General features: G+C 38.7%; 1 protein-coding gene across 17 annotated transcripts in view; it reads left to right on the top strand.

The window, feature by feature from the left end:
• LOC127427947 (neurofascin-like) overlaps nucleotides 1-20388 on the top strand; it is a 114508-nt gene that overhangs the window by 28247 nt on the left and 65873 nt on the right. For 16 of the 17 annotated variants that reach the window (XM_051675914.1, XM_051675905.1, XM_051675911.1 and 13 more), the window contains exon 1: nucleotides 2043-2283. The exons of the other annotated variant lie outside the window; for it this stretch is intronic. The gene's annotated coding sequence lies outside the window, so the exon portion shown is untranslated. Of the gene's footprint in view, nucleotides 1-2042; nucleotides 2284-20388 lie in introns of those variants that run through there. 17 annotated transcript variants of the gene reach the window in all.

Genomic DNA, 20388 nt, shown 5'->3' with positions numbered 1-20388 from the left:
TTCTCTATTACAAAATGAATTACTGTCGACTGTAGGCTTGTTCAATGATAAGAGAATAAAATAAACAATAAATTGACTTCTAAAGCCACTTTTTGTTTTGTCTAATCATGTTTTACTCATGTTCAGTTTTCAAATGTCTATTGTAATGCAAAAAGTTTTTGAAATGCTCTATTTTCGGTGGAGGAAAATGCTGTTCAGCCAACGAAACAAAGAAAATGGCTTGATAAGTTTTGATCCCTTTGAAAGTGGGATGGACAACAAAGAAGAACTATTCCCTTGTATTTTTTTATTTTGGGGGGGGGATTTTCCCCTTTTTCCTCCCAATTTGGAATGCCCAATTCCCAATGCGCTCTAAGTCCTCGTGGTCGCATAGTGATTCGCCTCAGTCCGGGTGGCGGAGGACGAATCCCAGTTGCCTCCGCGTTTGAGACAGTCAACCCGCGCATCTTATCACGTGGCTTGTTGAGCACGTTGCCACGGAGACATAGCGCGTGTGGAGGCTTCACGCCATCCACCGTGGCAACCACGCTCAATTCACCATGCACCCCACCGAGAACAAACCACATTATAGCGACCACGAGGAGGTTACCCCATGTGACTCTACCCTCCCTAGCAACCAGGCCAATTTGGCTGCTTAGGAGACCTGGCTGGAGTCACTCAGCACACCCTGGGATTCAAACTAGCAAACTCCAGGGGTGGTAGCCAGCGTATTTTACCACTGAGCTACCCAGGCCCCACTATTCCCTTGTATTAACTGACCCTGACTAAATGCATTAAACTATATTCACTCTCAGAACTGCCACTAAAGACACATTTCTCCTGCAGCTGTCCGACCAATTCAAAGTGGAAACGCTTATGTTTCTAATGCTCTTCTCTGTTTCCTCAGAATGATTTAGATCTTCAAACTCCTCATTGCTGTGCCAATCACAAACGACTCAAACAAACCTTTTATTTAGTCCTTCACCCTCTGTTGTGCATCTGCCTACACAGGAGCCCCCAAAACAGATGTCAGTGGAAAGGAAAAAAATTGGAAACATTTCCCACAATATGGGAAACCCATTCTGCTATTCACTCTGTATGTACTGTACATGTCTGAGGCCAGAAGCAAATACGCTTCCACAACAAACATTGTTTAACCTCAACATTCCTCAATTTGTGTGGCAAGACAGAGTGAAGAGAAGTTTCTGCAGTGTTTGATCTCACTTTGCATTGAAATGAGGGGTTGCGCTGTTTTATTTTTGTCATTGTGAGCACTGTTAAACTCCTACTGATAGATCAGCAGTCACTAAGGAGACCCCTTATTGTAATAAATGTGGTTCCCAAAGAGAACTAAATACTTACAAATTGCAAACTCACCTTGGAGACATAGTATCAAGGGTCCCACTTAGAGTTTTTATGGTCATTAGAGTGCATAATTGTCTTTAAATTACTATTTCTTGTGTAGTTTTTGCAGCAGTAGATTGGCTTATGAATGTGATAGGTCTTAAATGTCTTCATCACTCTCTGTTTTTCTCTTTTTCTATCTCTCACTCTCGCTGTCTGCCTGGCACTGGCATCCATTGATCTCTGTCCAGATTAAGCACTTGCATGTTGTTGACACTGTATTGATTTGTCAGTAGGTGACAAGAGGGTGGCCAGGAGGGTGGAAAGAGGGTCCAGAAGTACACGAGGGTGAGATGCGGGTCGGATTGAAGAGGTCAAGCTCAGAGGGATAGAGTCTTCCAGCCCAGCCTGAGAAATGCTAAAGCCACCTCAGCAGGCGATGTGACCCGAGAGCTGCATGCTCAGATTGGGGGAGGACAGCACGCTTGACTGCCTCGGTTTCATGTGTATATGTCATGCGCATGTGTTTGTATTCCTATGCTTGTGTATGTGTTTTAGTGCATGAGCACTCGTGTGTTGATCGTTTCAGAGGGAGGAGGGGTCTGCCCATGTGGTTGTTTATTATTCATGAGGTGGGAGGAGAGAGGCCAGAGTGGGAAGTGGCAGATGGGGAATCAGTGTTTGAGGGAGGCAGAGAGAGAGAGGGAGCATCAGAGACAGTTAGCAATAGCTTGAGGTAAGGATGCAATGAGAGATAACAGCACCCAGAAGACACATCATTAAGGAACCACACTCATGCTTTGCCTCTTGATGGCACAGATAGTAAGCCACAGTGACCTACACTACTAGTCTAAGGATTTTAAACCAAGCAAACAGGTGGCACAAATGAGAGGGGAATCTACACTAATAGACATGACAGGCCAGCTTACACATATCAGAACTGGAGACCTTGCCTGAGAGGTAAATTGTTTTTGTTTTTTATGTATTCATCAGTGGTTCTATGAACAGGGTCTTTTTTGTCACTGTGCCTGTATTCAAAGGCAGACACAGAGTAATGCAGGATGATAATTGCCCTTTTTTATTTCTGGAAGGAGAGAGAAAGAGCAATACCAGCATGTCTTTTTGCTTGCTTTCATCCATTTTCACTTCTGATGTTTTAAGCCACAAGCTCACTGCATTACGCTGGGCTTTGTTGGTCTGTGGTTAGGTTTGTTAGGTGCAGTGGCTTTTATTCCATCAGTTATTTTAATACATTTTTGAATGGCTTGAATGGCAAACTTGGAAACGTTCCAGCAATCTGATTGAACTACAAATCAAATTGCATTTATTGTTTGTCATCATGTATCTCTCTGACAGTGTACTGGCATTGTGTGCAATTGTGAGCCTTTGAGATATGAATTTGGTTTGTCACGTTGGCTGCACACCATTCTAATAACAGGGCTTTGCCTGTGAGATATTGTTTTTTTAAAAGGGTGTCCACTTGTAGACGATATGTTGAATAATGTATTACTATTATTGCATGTTGCATGCGATTTTATGTGTTGACTGATTTTATGAGTTAGTCATTTCCTTAAATATTACAGTCAGACTTACTGATGTGTGCACTACTGTAGATGAGAGATTATTTATCTTTCTCAACTAGCACTGGGCTTCATGTTGCGTGATCTGTCTCCCACAAACTTCTTTTTAGTGTAGTGGTTCTTAACTGCATCAGAACCAGCCTGATCTCATGAAAATACTTGACTGTGGTGATATTTTTGAAAAATTACATTACATGGTTCTTTATACGTATGGTTGCAGTTCCGAGATGAAATGTCCACTGTGAGGCACTAAAAGTGAGGTTTTTAAGGTAACGCTCTATCGAATTTTTAATACACAAAGCTTAATTTCCTACCCTTAAACCTAAAATGGACCAATTGTATGATAAAACAAATGAGGGATGAAAAACGCAATTGCTGTAAAAACCATGTCTTTTTATGTTGCTTCTATGACAATTTTGCCTCATGTGTTGACGTGTGTCCTCTCGGACTCATACCCCAGTCCTTTGCATCGCAAGTGCATCGCTCTCTCGGCACTGAAATGCAGTAGCGGCTACTGTTAGCATCCATGTTTACACTGAACGTCATCTCAACTCCTGTCAGGGCGATGAGGAGTCTTTGTTTTATCTTGAACCCTAAAACTAGACCAGAGTTGTCAGTCAGATGTATGAAATGCTTAGCTGCGGGTGTATCGAGCAGACACACACACACACACCACAAGTCAAGTGTGACTCACGCACAGAGGAAAACACTTATTTTCAGAAGCACACACACCAACACACATCAGCACACCTTTTGTTTTCTATAGAAAGAAATAAGTCACAGGTGTTGTTTCTATCTCTTTGTCTCATTGTGGTTAAAGTCTAAGAGATTGCAATCATTTCACAAGAAGTGATTAAAAAAGCTTTCTCACTATTTATTTTCACAGATCATTACACAGCAATTACAGCACACTAATTGTCTCAATTCTCTCTTTTCCTTTCTTTTCATTTGCAAATCATGTGTATAATGCTTACAGTGAGAGCACTTTTTTTTTCCGTGTTATTGTACGTTTACAGTGGTGAACTTAAAGGTGAAGTGTGTCATTTTTTCAATGTTAAAATACTTTCTCCTATCCCAATTTAAAAGAATATTCTGGAATCAATACAAGTTAAGATCATTCGACAGCATTTATGGCATAATGTTGATTACCACCAAAAATCATTTTGACTCAGCACTTACAATAGAAGTGAATGTGGCCAATTTTTTGACGGTTTAAAGGGAGAAAGTTTAAGCTTATAATTCTGTTAAAACTCATGTATTCTTTGAGATGTAAAGTTGTTTAAAATGTCATTTTTACAGTCATTTTAGGGTTTTAGGGTTTGGTGACTACATCGTCATGGCAATGAAGTTGTAAAATTGGCTATAACTTTACACAAAATAGGTTAGTAAGTGATTTTATTACACTAAAATCATGTTAACATGCATATTGTCTATGTCTTGTGGCTATACTTTTAAAACAGAGAGTATTTTAACCTTTACGGATCAGCCCTTTAACTTCCATTGTAAGTGCCTCACTGTAACCTCGATTTTTGCTTTTTTTTTAAGAAAGGAGGGGCAAGTGAAAATTAATTTGTGTGGTAATCAATATTATGCCACAAATGCTGTCGATTGAGCTTAACTTGTATTAAACCCGGAATATTCGTTTAATATAAAGGGACAATTATAAGTAAGACATTTCCCTGAAAAGTATAACCCTGTGAATCTGTGCTCTGTTTGTGTAGCATCACGACCAGCCCGACATAGCAAAATTGGCTCAACCAATGGTATGAGTATGGGGCGGCACTATCTGTCATTATTTTTGCAATTCTGTTTGCTAATGCTAATGTTTACCCTTTTCAGGGTGTCAACCTACGAATGGCTTAGTTCTTACTCTGCACTACTGGGATTGGAGGAATTGTTTTAAAAAAGAAAGTCTTCCCCTTTAGTAAATGTACACACTGATATATGTGCTTTAGTTAAATAAAATTTTTCCATCCATTTTATATTATCACCAACATGTGCGATCATTGTGAAAGGGCCATGTCTATACTTTGAAGTTTAGCTTTCATTGAGCCGATACACAGAATTCACTTGTGGCTGATCGTGACATGTCAGGATTTGTTCTGCCATCTGTAACTCTGTTGCACACACAGGAATAAATGGCCATGTGTGTCATTTTTCAAAAGGGCAACTGACGCGCCTATTCAAAATATTGTTTTGTGGCTTAATCCTTCCTTTGGGCGAACAAAAACACATCCAGATACATGAGGAGCAGAGTTCTGGTTGAATGCAGAGTTCTGGTTGAAGAAACTTATTTTCGGGCTTATGACAATGGCATTATGATGTAATATCATCAGTGCTGTTGAATAAGCCATATAGCCAAATATGGAACACAAGGGGCTGATTGTGTAGATCTGTGTGTGTATGCAAGTCTCTGTATGAGAGACAGCAAAGTCCATCCTTTTGTGTGTGTGGAACAAGAGGAGATTAATGTATTGACAAATAATGGACAGCGACTGCCTTTCACTGTAAATATTTCAACTGATGCCCAAAAGACCCCTCAAATCATGTTTTCTCCTCCCATACTCCACAATGCCACATTCAGACCAATTCCTGCCCATACACCTGAGCTATGTTCCTCATGGAATAATAGAATACCATGCAGTATACACTTATTAGTGCCTTCCATTTTTTAAGATTAGTATGTGAATCAGTGCTATATATACATATACATACATACATAAATAGTATATATATATACATGTGTACATTTGGAAGGAAATTGGTACTTTTATTCACCAAAGTGGCATTCAACTGATCGCAATGTAAAGTCAGGTCATTAATAACGTGAAAAATGACTATTACCATTTGAAATTTTTTTTTTCAGAACTTCTTAAACTACTTCAAAGAGTTCTCATCAAAAAATCCTTCATGTGTAGCAATGACAGCTTTGCAGATCCTTGGCATTCTAGCTGTCAGTTTGTCCAGATACTCAGGTGACATTTCACCCCATGCTTCCTGTAGCACTTGCCATCGATGTGGCTGTCTTGTTGGGCACTTCTCATGCACCTTACAGTCTAGCTGATCCCAAAAAAGCTCAATGTGGTTAAGATCCATAACATTCTTTTCCAATTATCTGTTGTCCAATGTCTGTGTTTCTTTGCCCACTCTAACATTTTCTTTTTGTTTTTCTGTTTCAAAAGTGTCTTTTTCTTTGCAATTCTTCCCATAAGGCCTGAACCCCTGAGTCTTCTCTTTACTGTTGTACATGAAACTGGTGTTGAGCGGGTAGAATTCAATGAAGCTGTCAGCTGAGGACATGTGAGGCACCTATTTCTAAACTAGAGACTTTGATGTACTTATCCTCTTGTTTAGTTGTACATCTGGGCCTTCCACATCTCTTTCTGTCCTTGTTAGAGCCAGTTGTCCTTTGTCTTTGAAGGCTGTAGTGTACACCTTTGTATGAAATCTTCAGTTTTTTGGCAATTTCAAGCATTGTATAGCCTTCATTCCTCAAAACAATGATTGACTGACGAGTTTCTAGAGAAAGCTGTTTCTTTTTTGCCGTTATTGACCTTAAGACATGCCAGTCTATTGCATACTGTGGCAACTCAAAAACAAACACAATGTAACTATGTTTGATATAATAGCAAGCGATTTTCTAGTACCAAATTAGCAATTTAGCATGATAACTGCATGGAGTGATGGCTGCTGGAAATGAGGCCTGTCTAGATTTGATCAAAAATGACTTTTTTCAAATAGTGATGGTGCTGTTTTTTTACATCAGTAATGTCCTGACTATACTTTGTGATCAGCTGAATGCCACTTTGGTGAATTAAAGTACCAATTTCCTTCCAAATCAGCAAAATCTGTACATTATTCCAAACTTTTGGCTGCCAGTGTATATATATATATATATATATATATATATATATATATATATACTCCAAAACAGCACCAACCCGCATCTCAGAATAGCATTCTTCTCACCACAATTGTACAGAGCGGTTATCTGAGTTACCGTAGACTTTGTCCGTTTGAACCAGTCTGGCCATTCTCTGTTGACCTCTCTCATCAGCAAGGCATTTTTTTTGTTTTTGGCACCATTCTGAGTAAATTCTAGAGATTGTTGTGCGTGAAAATCCCAGGAGATCAGCAGTTACAGAAATACTCAAACCAGCCCATCTGGCACCAACAATCATGCCATGGTCCAAATCACTGAGATCACATTTTCCCCATTCTTATGGTTGATGTGAACATTAACTGAAGCTTCTGACCCATATCCGAATGATTTTATGCACTGCACTGCTGCCACACGATTGGCTGAATCTATGGTTTCAGCCAAAAAACATGGTAACTACAATATTACTATAGTAATACAGTAATGCAATTTACACACAAGCGATGCTGAGCCGCGGGAACGAGTGCGATTGACAGACCTCGCCTCTAGATCAAACCCTTCTCTGCACTCCCAGACATTCACCATGACCAAATCACTGCGATGAAATCAACATTCATATTCATTTTTATCCATTAATTTAAGCAGTATTAAAACAAATATTAAAAGTGGAAATAGGAAATCGGATGGGAAAAAGAGTGGGTGAAATGGTGGAATCGAACTGGTGTAGCTAGGACAAAAGTACACATTCACACTGTCTTTACACCCCACACTACTGCAGCGACACCTATTGTCTAGTTTGTCATATTTTCCTGTGCTTTCACCAGACTATTGCAGTGCAAATAGCAGCACTTTGTGGCAGATGCTATTTATACCATGGTGCAAATAGTCACTCAGTATTTTATTTTATTTATTTTTTTTACCAGATATTCCAGTTAATTTTAACTTTGAAAATGGGAGGTTAAGTGCATTACTTCTATTCACAGTATAGAAAGAGTAGTATGGTTGTATGCTATTCACTACCCTTCCTGTTTCCTAACTAATATCATGCCTGATTTTTCTACAAAATGCACTCAGATCGCACAAAGCATCAATTACGATGTAAAGTCTAGATTCAGTAATGAGAACGTATTTCCATACAATTTCTGCTGCCTTTCAGAGTGGATAATTGCCCTGTTATAGAATTAAGAAGGGGTCTGGTAGAACTCGTTTGCGTCCTGTTATTGTAGGCAACATGGTGGATTGTTACAGAGTGTCTCTAATTAGCATCTCTTTCCTTTACTAAACCTTCTGCTTTCCATAATGAGAGATTTTGCACTGGTGACACAGGTGATGCTGTTATGGAGTATTAATATTTTCCCTTGTATTTATATCAACACTAAGTACTTTTTGCCTCATATTGTATGTGTGCTCAGTGAATCTACATAGTCTGTTGTGGCAATGTCAGCAGAATCACCATCATATGCAGCATAATTGCTACACATGCGTCTTCACACATGTAAATGGATACAACATGTTCAGCTGTTAGTCAGCAGTTCTAGACCTATGCTTCTGTTTTGAAGTGTTTCAAATGTATTAGTCTTACATGAAGGCTACAATAAGTGCAGACTCTAAGGGCTGACATTTAAATAGAATATGAAGCCAGGCGCACAAATCCCAGATGGGGAACAGTTGTTGAACCCTTGAGGATTAGGTCTGAACTGTGTGACTGCTTAGAAATCAAGACTAAAAGAACACAAAGGCTTAAAATCACCATGAAATAGCAGGTCTCATGTTCAACAGGGTGTGTAAAAACTACAAGCTTGCAATCAATGGCTTTTGTCTCCACATAAATGCATGTTTTGCCCATGTTCTACTGCCAATAAAAAGAGTTGCACTTTAAGGGTGCTCACACTTGTTCTCTTTGAAGAACTCTCTCTCTCTCTCTCTCTCTCTCTCTCTGTTGACCTAAAAATGAAAAAAGAACTCAGTCTCTTTGCATTCACATTGTACCTGAACAACATGATAACATGAGAACTCAACGTTGGTACCCTGACATCGACCCCATTCTGCCGAGTTCCTGACAGGAGCCATCTCCCATCGTACATCTTTGCTTGCATTCAAGTGTGTTTTCCATTTTCTGTGGCAATTGTGAGCAGCCTCAGAGACACTGGTTCTGGTTCTACGGAATCCTGGCAGTAAACGCATTCACACATTCAACTGACGGTTAGATTTAGGGTTGGGATTCGGGTTAGGATTTATGGTTATTAAAATATGCATTCCTGTTGAATGTATTACATAATTTGCAACTAAAAACTACTCGCCTGGACACTGTCTGATGGATGGTGACAGAATTTCTGCAGAAATACATTGCTAGCATGAAAATTCAGCACGTGCCTTTAAAAAACTTTCAGGTTTGGCCACTGGGGGCAGTGATATGAATTTTCGTAACTACTAGGAGACCGCAAAAAATACCCTTTTATGAGCATCATACATGCTCTGAGCAGGGGTTGCGTTAACCGAAAATTTTCCGAAATGTACCGATTTCTTTTTAAACATTGATGGATAATTTCAAATGCTTTATGTCATTTTGACAGATACAAAAATAAACAAGATAACCACTTACACCTAACGCATCAGTTTTGATTTCACTATCTAACTCCAGCTGTGGGTGTGTGTGTGTCCTGCCCATGTTTATTGCCTCGTATCAACTTGCATTTAGGGTGATCCGATCACAAGTGGACAGGCCCCACCGCAATTGACAGACACATCACCATTTACATCATATATTCGTCTCTTTTGACCAAATCTTTTCGGAGTGCCTCTGATTTCATGACTGCATACATCAATCATTACAGCATGTCAGTGTGTTTCTGCATGATAATAAAACACAAAAAGTATAAGAACAATAAGCGTGGAAAAAAGCTTACCGTTTCTGCCAATTATAGGCTACTTGCATTTAATCTTAGTGCAAACATGGCATTTAGAGCAGAATTCTCTTTTATTTTAATGAACCTGTTTTAACTGCGCTGATGTGGCACACTGAAGTTCCGTGATGTCTGTACGTGAGTGTTTGCACTTTTCAAAGCCACACATAACTGGCAAAGTTTAAAAATCCTGTTTTCTCGCAACAGTTTATTGTCAGGTAGAATTTTCACAATAGAACTACTGATTCAAAATACTCACACTTGAGTCATAAATCTATTATATATGATATGTAGCCTACTGTATATGCCATTATAATGGATGCCACACCTCTGAATGTAGCTTCAGTATTTATGAAATAAAAGAAGTATGACGGATAAAAAAGACCATGATGGAAAAGTTTCAACTCAGTCCGTCAGAGTGAGGGATAAAGATTTTTTCTAGTGTAACCTCTGGCTCTGAGTATGTGTAGTAGACTACTACAAACAGAACAGAGTGCTGCTGCTACCACTTAACTTTGAAGTGCACAGAAATTGTGATAGAAGCTCATGTCGCAGTTTCAATTTTATTTCGATTAATTACACAGCTCTGCAGAAAAGCTACAAATGTTCCTTTATTGCCAAGATAATCAGAAGATACATATGCTAATCTAAAGAGAAAGTTCATCTGCCTGGCAGTGGGATTAGAGGACAAGTCTACAGCATTAGCACAGCATCAAAGGCTCGTGTATAGTTCTTACTTCCTCTAGTTTTGATCCGTTCTTAGCCATAATTGTAGCTTAAAGCTGTCAATGCGTATTGTATGGATGCTGTCTGATGGATGGTGACAGAATTTCTGCAGAAATACATTGCTAACATGAAAATTCAGCCTCACGCATTTCCTGTGATTGAATGGTTAACCTGTTTTACATTTCAGAATGTGTTATGCCTATATAATACCCCTAAAACGTGAGGAATATGTCTATGGTACATCTACGGTTTATGTCTTTAAAAATCACTGACCTGAATTATGACCTCATGTTGCCTCACATACACAATCATAGCGCCTAAGGGCAACAGTACGAGGTGAAACAGACATGAACTTCAACATAGGCTGGCATGGAATATACATGAGTCTGAGTAATCAGACATCAGTTCAGTATATCCAATATGACTTTAAATAAGTAGTACAGAAAATATCTGCTTCTTTTGTCTTCAGATCTGACTGTGCTCCATACGGATGAGTCTTGAGGCTTTAGATTTCAGCATAACGCTAGAATTCAGAAAGCACAGTCATTATTATGTGCATATTTTATCTTCAGTGCCTGAATGCACCAACTGCATTGACCCTTTGGCATTAGGAACAGGTTCAATCAGAATGGTTAGGACAGGGTTGCAGTCTCCCACCAAGCTTCAGCCATGCTCCAGGGGCCTGAAAACAGTTCAAGAACACAGTAATAAGCAGCTTTCTTGAGGATTGTCACTTTGTTTGGGCCGTATTAGAAAATTTTGAGTTCAGATAATGCAAAGCAGCGCACTTTCTTTCTTTTTTTATTTATTTTTTAAAAAATTTTTTTAACAGTTATGTCTTCATTTAGTCTAAAGTTCAATTGGGCTGCAAGGCATTCAATGCATTTCGCATTTTATTTTTGTCATGTGTCTCAGTGACAATATACTAGCAGAGTGCAATTGTGATCCCACTACAAATTTCATATAGCAAATTTTGTATCATTATAGGGATAGTCCACCCAAAAATGAAAATTTTCTCATCATTTACTCACCCTCATGCCATCCCATGTGTGTATGACTTTCTTTCTTCTGCTGAATACAAACAAAGATTTTTAGAGGAATATTTCAGTTCTGTATGTCCATACAATGCAAGTGAATAGGTGCCAAAAATTTGAAGCCTCAAAATGCACATAAATACAGCATAAAAGTAATCCATATGACTCCAGTGGTTTAATCCATGTGTTCAGATGCAATATGATAGGCATGGGTGAGAAACAGTTCAATATTTACGTCGTCCTCCTTTTGTTTTTGGTGATTTGCATTCTTCATGCATATCACCCCCTAATGGGCAGGGACTAGAATTTATGGTAAAAACAGACTTAAATATTGATCTGTTTCTCGCACACACCTATCATATCGCTTCAGAAGATATGGATTTAACCACTGGAGTCTTATAGATTACTTTTATGCTGATTTATGTGCATTTTGGAGCTTCAAAATGTTTGGCACCCATTCACTTGCATTGAATGTACCTACAGAGCTACGATATTCTTCTAAAAATCTTTGTTTGTGTTCTGCAGAAGAAAGTAAGTCATACACATCTGTGATGGCATGAGGGTGAGTAAATGATAAAAGAATTTACATCTATCCCTTTAAGGTTAAATAATCATAACTGTTCTTTGTCTTTAAGACAAATGTGTGTCCATCTCATCATTGCCCGGGTTTCTCAAGAGCTTTAATGGCAGAATCTAGAATAATGACAAAAGAATGAATAGCCCACCCTCCCAATTTAGCTCCAGGGGCGTTTTATGTAGTTGTTATTGTGCAGTGGATGGATTTCTGAGGTATAATTAATGGATTTGTCAGCAGCACATCTCCCAGACTCCTCTCTCTCTCTCTCTCTCTCTCTCTCTCTCTCTCTCTCTCTCTCTCTCTCTCTCTCTCTCTCTCTACACACACACACACACACACACACACACACACACACACACACACACTAATACCCGTTCTTATCATTTGACAACGTGCAAGCATCCCTGGAGACTATATTCACACCCTTCACTCTGTTCCCCAATCCCTCCTTATGATAAGTGTGAACGAAGGGCATTAAAATGACACCAAAAAGAGGCAGAGGCTGGGACAGGTGTGACACCCTTGTCCCTGGAGTTTAGATGGTACAGCTAGGGCTACTAACAGAATCAGAATGTATTTAATGACCATGGTAACCTGAGGCAGATGGACCCATCCAGGAAATGAGTTCCAGCAGCTATTTTTGACTCGGGCTAAGTGTTCTGCATCTTACCTTTGTTTTTAAGGTAGAGGAAATGAGATTTCTGTACTGTCAGTCCATCAGCTTTGAAAGATGGAAGTTTAAATATTCCTATTTACCTATTCACATATAATTTATAGGAAACCCTCTCTGATGCTGTCAGTAGCAGTGGGTTCATTGTGAGCTTCACAGCATAAACTGGAATCAGTGTGCTTTAAATATTCATGAACAGCCCGTGTTTGACCTCTCAATCCATATGTAAAAAACATAAAGCACAAGGATGCAGCGTTTAGTTTATGGCTTTTTGTGTAAGTCTACACTTAAAAAAGATAAAAAATAAACTGTAGTAGTTTTGTCTAATTTTCCTGTAAAGTTTTTCCAGTACATTCACAAATATATAAATATAAAAAGTATAGATACAGTGTGTGTGTGTGTGTATATATATATATATATATATATATATATATATATATATATATATATTATTTGTATTATTTCTTTATTAAATGCGTCATTTTTACCCCTTTGGCAAATATTTTTATTTTTTAGCATAAATATAGCACAATTTTGTGAGGTGAGATGCTTAAAACAAGAATTTGCTAATGATGTCACAAAAATTTACTTTGAATTCACTGGGTCTCTTCCTGAAATGCTTAAAAGTTAAATCATAAAAAAAAAAAAAAAAAAGTCTTGTCTGGTATATTTTCAGCCTAGTTATTATTATTATTATTATTATTATTATTATTTCCCAGCAAGTTCTGTGCAGCTCCTGTCAGTACCACAGCTGCTCAACTCTAATGAACCTTTATTACTTAGTATCCCGGCAACAGCACACAGGTGCGGCTTTACACCGTTTGCATTTTAATTTTAAATTTTTTATGCCTTTATATGCCTGTTGTTGAAGTTTGTTTTAACACAACCGTGCCTAACAGACAAAATCTGTACAGTTTGTGCCTCGTCTTCTTGAAGACATGACTATAAAAACAACACATTGCTGCCTCATCACAAAATCACACACACACTGGCTTGGTAATGGGTGTAGTACACACACACACACACACACACACACACACACTCACCTCACTCGATGCTGTTGCTAAGGAGCCCTAGTGACCAGGTTGTTTACCATTGGCCACGGTGGGGACTCGGGCGAGGGGGGCCAACAAGTGAGATGCAGTTTGGATAATAAGCAATTAGGTTGCTTTGTTCAAACGAGAAGCAACAGAGCAAGAAAGATAAAAAGATATGGAAAGAAAATGAAAAAGAAAACTCAAAAACGTATGTATAAATTGATACTGATGTAAAATCAGCAAGCTTGTTTTCAAGAGGGCTGGGTTTGGGTGTGCGTTGGGAAACCTATAACAGTCTCTCCCAAGGCACAGACTCATCTCATCTTATTGAGTTACTGGCGATCCAAATGGCAAAACTGATTTTGATAATTCACTAAGACAGAGGGAATGAGTTAAATATAAAATCAATAAAAAACATCACATAAGATTTTCAGTGAATGTGTGACCTTTTTGGATTGGATAAATACTGAATTTAACAGTTGGAAGGAAATGAGAGGAAACAGTGTTGGCGGAGATTAGGCAGAATCCAATTTCACTTCAGAAGGAAGGAGACTGAAGCCGTGCTGAAAGGGTGTAGGAGGGTGGTCTTCTATAAGGCTACAGGAGAGGAAGGAGGTCTTAAATATTTCAGTTATTTCACAGCATGTTTTGGACATGAAGAAGAACAGGAAAAACAGCCTTGTTGTGTCTCATTTGTGTCCACAGAGGATATCCCACATCAGAAAACGAGATTGGCATGCATCTCCCATCTGATTCAAAGCATGTAATGATACAGGAAGTTAAATATATCATTGACTTTCATGTAATTGAGTCTTAACAAGACCTTCAGGTCATTTAAAACCAGTGCTGTGCTTTCAATAATTAGCTTTTCAGTTTGTTTATTTTTCTCTACAAGCTCATCAGAATATCATGACCCAGATCTTCTCCTTGCCGTAAGGAGTTGTACCACCTTCAGTAGAGTAGGTCAGCATCTGGCGGCTTCCGGTATATCCCAACAGCGCTTGCATCTCCTGTTCATCTGGGGATTGATGCAAAATGACTAGACTTGCTTTGAATCAACATCAGAGAGGAAGAGAATTTATGGTCCAGGGTAACTTCTTCAGATAGAGGTCTTAAATGTGACACTTTCCGGATTTTTATGCATTTGTGTTTTCGTTTGGCAAGTGGCAATCTTGTGCCCTTAAAGAAATAGTTCACCCAAAAATGAAAATTCTCTCATCATTTACTCACCCTCATGCCATCCCAGATGTGTATGACTTTCTTTTCTCTGCAGAACACAAATGAAGAGTTTTAGAAGAATATATCAGCTCTGTTGGTCCATTCAGTGCACTTGAATGGTGACCAAAGCTTTGAAATCATGATCGTGCCTAGAGACTACAATGGCAATGTACAGCGAAAAAGGAATTATATTTTGGTCTGTTCTCGCCCACAACCGATAAGATAGGTTCAGAAGACATTGATTAAACCACTGGAGTCATATGGATTACATTTATGCTGGCTTTATGTGCTTTTTGGAGCTTCAAATTTTTGGTCACCATTCTCCTGCATTGTATAAGGGTGAGTAAATGAATTTCATTTTTGGGTAAACTATTCCTTAAAAGGGCACTGCGCTACCTACTTCGTGTAGGGTATGCTTAAGTCACTGAGGGTTAAGATTTTACCCGACCAAACCCAAAGGCTAAAGAGCGAACACTTTCCTTGCAAATTTACATATTTTCATGTTTGTTTGTTTCTTTTTACTAAACGTCACCCAAAAGAAGTAAGTTTGAAATTTAAAGAAATAGTACACCAAAAAAAGGGGTTTCGAAACCCATATGTGTTCTTTCTTCTATGGAACACAAAAGAAGATGTTAGGCAGTAGTGTTAGTGTAACTGGTCCTGCTCGACCCGCTCAGAGCGGGATTCAAATCTACGTCTGCCGGCATGGGAGGCGGGAGCGCTAATAAGGAGGCTAAAGGCTACAGCCTCTAGCGTCAGTTGCTAGTGCACCTCTTGAAGCCAGGGGAGTGAGGTTTACACATACCGCACAGTTATCACGTACCAGCTGGCTGCCGCTATACTCACCCCCTAAACCTCACTCCTATACGGGTCAACGGCACCACTGTAACCAGTCCTGCTTGACCAGCTATGAGCGGAAATTGAATCGGCGTCAGCCAGCATGGGAGGCGGGCACGCTAACAAGGAGGCTAAAGGCTACAGCCTCTAGCGTCAGTTGCTAGTGTGCCTCATGTGGCCAGGGGAGTGAGGTTTACACATACTGCACAGTTATCACGTACCAGCTGGCTCACGTTATACTCAACCCCTAAACCTCACTCCTATTCAGATCAACGGCACCACTGTAACCGGTCCTGCTTGACCAGCTATTAGCGGAATTCGAATCGGCGTCAGCCAGCATGGGAGGTGGGCGCGCTAACAAGGAGGCTAAAGGCTACAGCCTCTAGCGTCAGTCGCTAGTGCGCCTCCTGAGGAGAGGGGAGTGAGGTTTACACATACCACACAGCTTTCACGTACCAGCTGGCTCCCATTGCATTTGTTTCAGTCACCATTCACTTTCATTGCATTTTTTCAAAGTTAATGGTGACTGAGCCTGTCATTCTTTCGAACGTCTCCTTTTGTGCTCCACTGAAGAAAAAAGTAATATGGGTTTGGATTGGAATTACATGAAGGTGAGTAAATGATTACAGTACTTTCATTTTGGGGTGAACTATCCCTTTAAATTAAAGGCACAGCAAGTTAATATTTAACACACAAGTTTGAATTTACCAAATGTGCATACAGTATCTGAGACAGTAATGCCCTGCACCCTTCAGAGATCTCACTACTGAAGTACTGATGCTCACTAAAAAGGAATTTGCCCAGACAGAGAGCGATTTGCAAGTGTAATTCATTTCTGGATTTACATCAGGTAATAATTGAGAGCAATGAGCGGGAAGAAGGAGGAAGCGTTTCAGTTCTAATCAGGAAAAGGCGGGATTGATTTATCTTTGATTGAGCGGCTCATTTTCCCTCAGAGTTACAGATACTGTACACCTCTTTCACTCCAGTCCTTTGCCACCATTTTCATCCCTCTCTCCTCCCCCTTCCTTCCTCTTTCTTTCCATGAAACTATTTTTCATTCTTCTCCTCCATGTTCTCCCTATTTCTTCCCCCTCTCTCTCAGTCTGTGCTGCACCCCTCCCCACATCTATTCTATCTATCCTCTCTTCTGGTAGAACTAGGTCATTCTGTAACATTGAGCCACCGCTCCTGCCAAACATGAGATCCACACAGCTCTGCACACTCGCCTGCCCCCTCCATCTTACCTTCCCTGAGGCCCGCGTAGCATATCTGGTTTATTTGTCCTGTAATTTTGCATCTTAATCTTTAATCTTTCAGATGTAAATGTGAAAGTGGAGATTTGCAGTAAAAAAGGATTTAAAAATTGTTCTGTTTCTCACCCACACCTTTCACATCACTTCTGAAGACATGGATTTAATCACTAGAGTCTTATGGATTACTTTTATGTGTCCTTCTTGTGATTTTTGGAGGTACAAATGTCTGATCACATTCACTTGCATTGTATGAACCTACAGAGCTGAGATATTCTTCTAAAAACCTTTGTTTGTGTTTTGCTGAAGAAAGAAAGTCCTAAACATCTGGGATGGCATGAGGGTGGGTAAATGATGAGAGAATTTTCATTTTTGGGTGAACTATCCCTTTAAAGTGATTTACATTTTGCGGATCAGATGGCCATGTTATGTCTCTATATGTGCATTCATACATGTGAACGCATATGATAGTCAGCTGTGTATGTATGTGACAGTGTAAGCATGGGGATTGGGGATTTCTCTTTTAACATCCCCTCAGGTAAGAAGGAGTATAACATTTATCGTATTGAAAATAGAGTGTTAAAACATGCATATGGTGGGTGTAAGTGACAGCTGTAGGGGGCTTGTAGTCCAGCATCTTTAGAGTCTGTCTCAGTGGTGGGGCCTGAGGAGGAGTGGGGTGTCTGGGGTGGAGAGACACTGCATCACTGAGGGTAATTGGCTGTGATGGGCATGTGAGTATTTATAGAGTGGGCGTATGGGTAATGTGTGTGTGCTTGTTTTGGGTAAGAAGACTGCCAGGGGCACTACTAGCATCAGCACACTGGGGACACAGGGAGAGAAATGAGACTCAGTCTGCTTGGCCTTTAACCTTCAATGGTACCAAGGACATTTGCCCTCACAGTGCCATTTTATTTGTGGTTTTTCAGTGACATGCATCATTAAGTGGCTTTAACGCTCATTAAGAGTGTCTACTTCTTTCTCATTTTCTTATTTTGGGCCATATGCATATCAAAGCATGCATATTTTTTTTTTTTTTTTTTTTTTTTTTTTTAATTTGAAACAGAAACATGGCATTCAAGCAGCAGGATTTCCCTTTTTTGAAGACAATATGCCCAAATTTTGGATTCATTTTTCTACATTTTAATAATTCAAATGACTTCAAAAAGGGCATTTTATGTCCTTTAACATCTCCTGGAACACCTATGACTGCCTCAGCTTTTTCACCTGAATGGTTCAGACCAATTTCAAAATGAAAATGTGTCACTGAATTAGGTGGGTGTTGTGACCATAATACATTGATAGGTCTTGATAACCATGACCATTAACGAGTGAAGAGTCTGACACTATACCAACTCACATGCTGTGATGGAGTTGAAGTGGGTTTCAGGTCCATTATGTTGTTAATCAGCTTTTCGGTTCCACATTTAAGCCCACCTCAGTCCCTTCATTTGGGTTAACATACTCAATCTGAATGTTTCTGTTTGAGTTATTAGGAGATTTCAAAATAAAAAATTATAATTTTTTCTTTCATCTGGTTGTTGATGAAAGGAAACCAACTTGAAACATAGATGCGTCTAGACATCCATGCAAATAGGAACATGCAGGCTGTTTAATTATATAGCATTAATGAGTCTCAGAATGCTGCTGATGAGCTGGTGTATAATTAAATGTGAGGTCTTTTAATTTAAAAATAATGTAACTAGGTGCTGGAGTTAACTAGGGTCTAGCTGTGATCTGAAGATGCTTTTCCATGTGCATCACAGTGTAGCGTTCAGTTTACTAATAGTTATGAACTACGTTACTACAGAAAGTTATTCAGTATGTTTATCCTGCCTTCTAAGCAGTGCTGTTTAGTAACGGATTACATGTAATCTGTAATACGTAATCATATTACACAAATAAAATACTTGTAATTGGATTAAATTACATTTAATCATAATCGGACTACAGTTACTTTTTTATAGATTAGATGATTACATATTAACATGGCAAAGGCAGTAAATTATTAATAATTTATTGATCATCCTAATTATTTTCTTTTTTCATTTATTTTATGATTGTTCTATGTTGACTTTATTGTCATTAATGTTCGTAATGTTGCTGGTGTTTTGTGCACTTAAAATTAACTTGATGTTTCAGTGTTTTGAATTGGGCATGCACTGTCAGTGCTGTTAGATTTAATGTTTATTTCATTCATGTAATGTTTAATGCACTTTTTAAAAATGTCATAAGAAGAGGCTATTTTTGTTAGTAACAAAGAATGGAATACATTTTCTTTCTCTTTGTACATTTATGTTAAAATGATTATCCTACTAATAAAATTAGGTTAAAAGTAAAAGTAATCCAAAAGTAATCAGATTAGATTACCCCCAAAAATGTAATCTATGAGATTACATTACCGATTGCATTTTTTGTCAAGTAATTTATAATCAGTACCTGATTACAATTTACAAGTAATCCGCCCAGCACTGCTTCTAAGATGTTCTTTTGGTCAAATTATAAGGCAAAATTGCACGTATGCTTCGCAGAGAATCCAAGCATCTCATAATGCAAGCAAAAAATCCATTCAAGATGGCAGACAAAGCTAGAGAAATGTCAAATATAAATACTTATATTTAATTAATTAACGAAAAGTGTTGCTAGAAGATCAATCTGATAAAAAATTGAATATTTTCCCCCAATATCTGCAACCCGGTCTCATAACAAGTCGTAATGATAGTATGAGGTGGCAAAATCCTTAGAAATTGATTGTTGGCTCATACAAAAACCCATGACTTTTACTCACATAGAGAAAAACAAACAATGTTATAATGATTTTTTCTTTTAACCCCCTACCCAAACAAAAAGCTAACCATGATTTTAATGGGTAAATAACTTTAGTGTACCATGGAAGAAAGAAAACATTGGGGTTTGGAACGAGACAAGATATTACAGGTAATTGCCATACAGTCATTTGTATTGCGTAAATGAATATGGAATGAGTAACCAAATTTGTTGGCTTCCTTTCATAAAGTAAAGTGTTGGATAGGAGACTAGTTAAAATGTTATGGCTGTATTGTATTGATTCAAAATTCTGTTGGTCTTTATGGGACTGAAAGTCGTTTCTTTTCATAAGAACCAAGTTGTATGATATCTTAAAATTTTGCAATGTCGTTTGAATTATTAAGAGTTGGCATGAGATTGTATTGAATATTTAAGTGTGCCATGTATTTTTATGCTTATCGTACTGTTGATTCACTAGCTTAGCAACATGCTAACTCCAGACTCTGTTGGAATTAATTTTGTGTCAAGTCTGCTGTGCATCAGAGACTATTTAGCAGAGATGGGCCACTTCTATTAAAAAGAAT

The sequence above is a fragment of the Myxocyprinus asiaticus genome, chromosome 37, assembly GCF_019703515.2.
Source record: "Myxocyprinus asiaticus isolate MX2 ecotype Aquarium Trade chromosome 37, UBuf_Myxa_2, whole genome shotgun sequence".
Taxonomy (NCBI): Eukaryota; Metazoa; Chordata; class Actinopteri; order Cypriniformes; family Catostomidae; genus Myxocyprinus; species Myxocyprinus asiaticus.
This window is presented reverse-complemented; position numbering and strand designations above follow the sequence as displayed.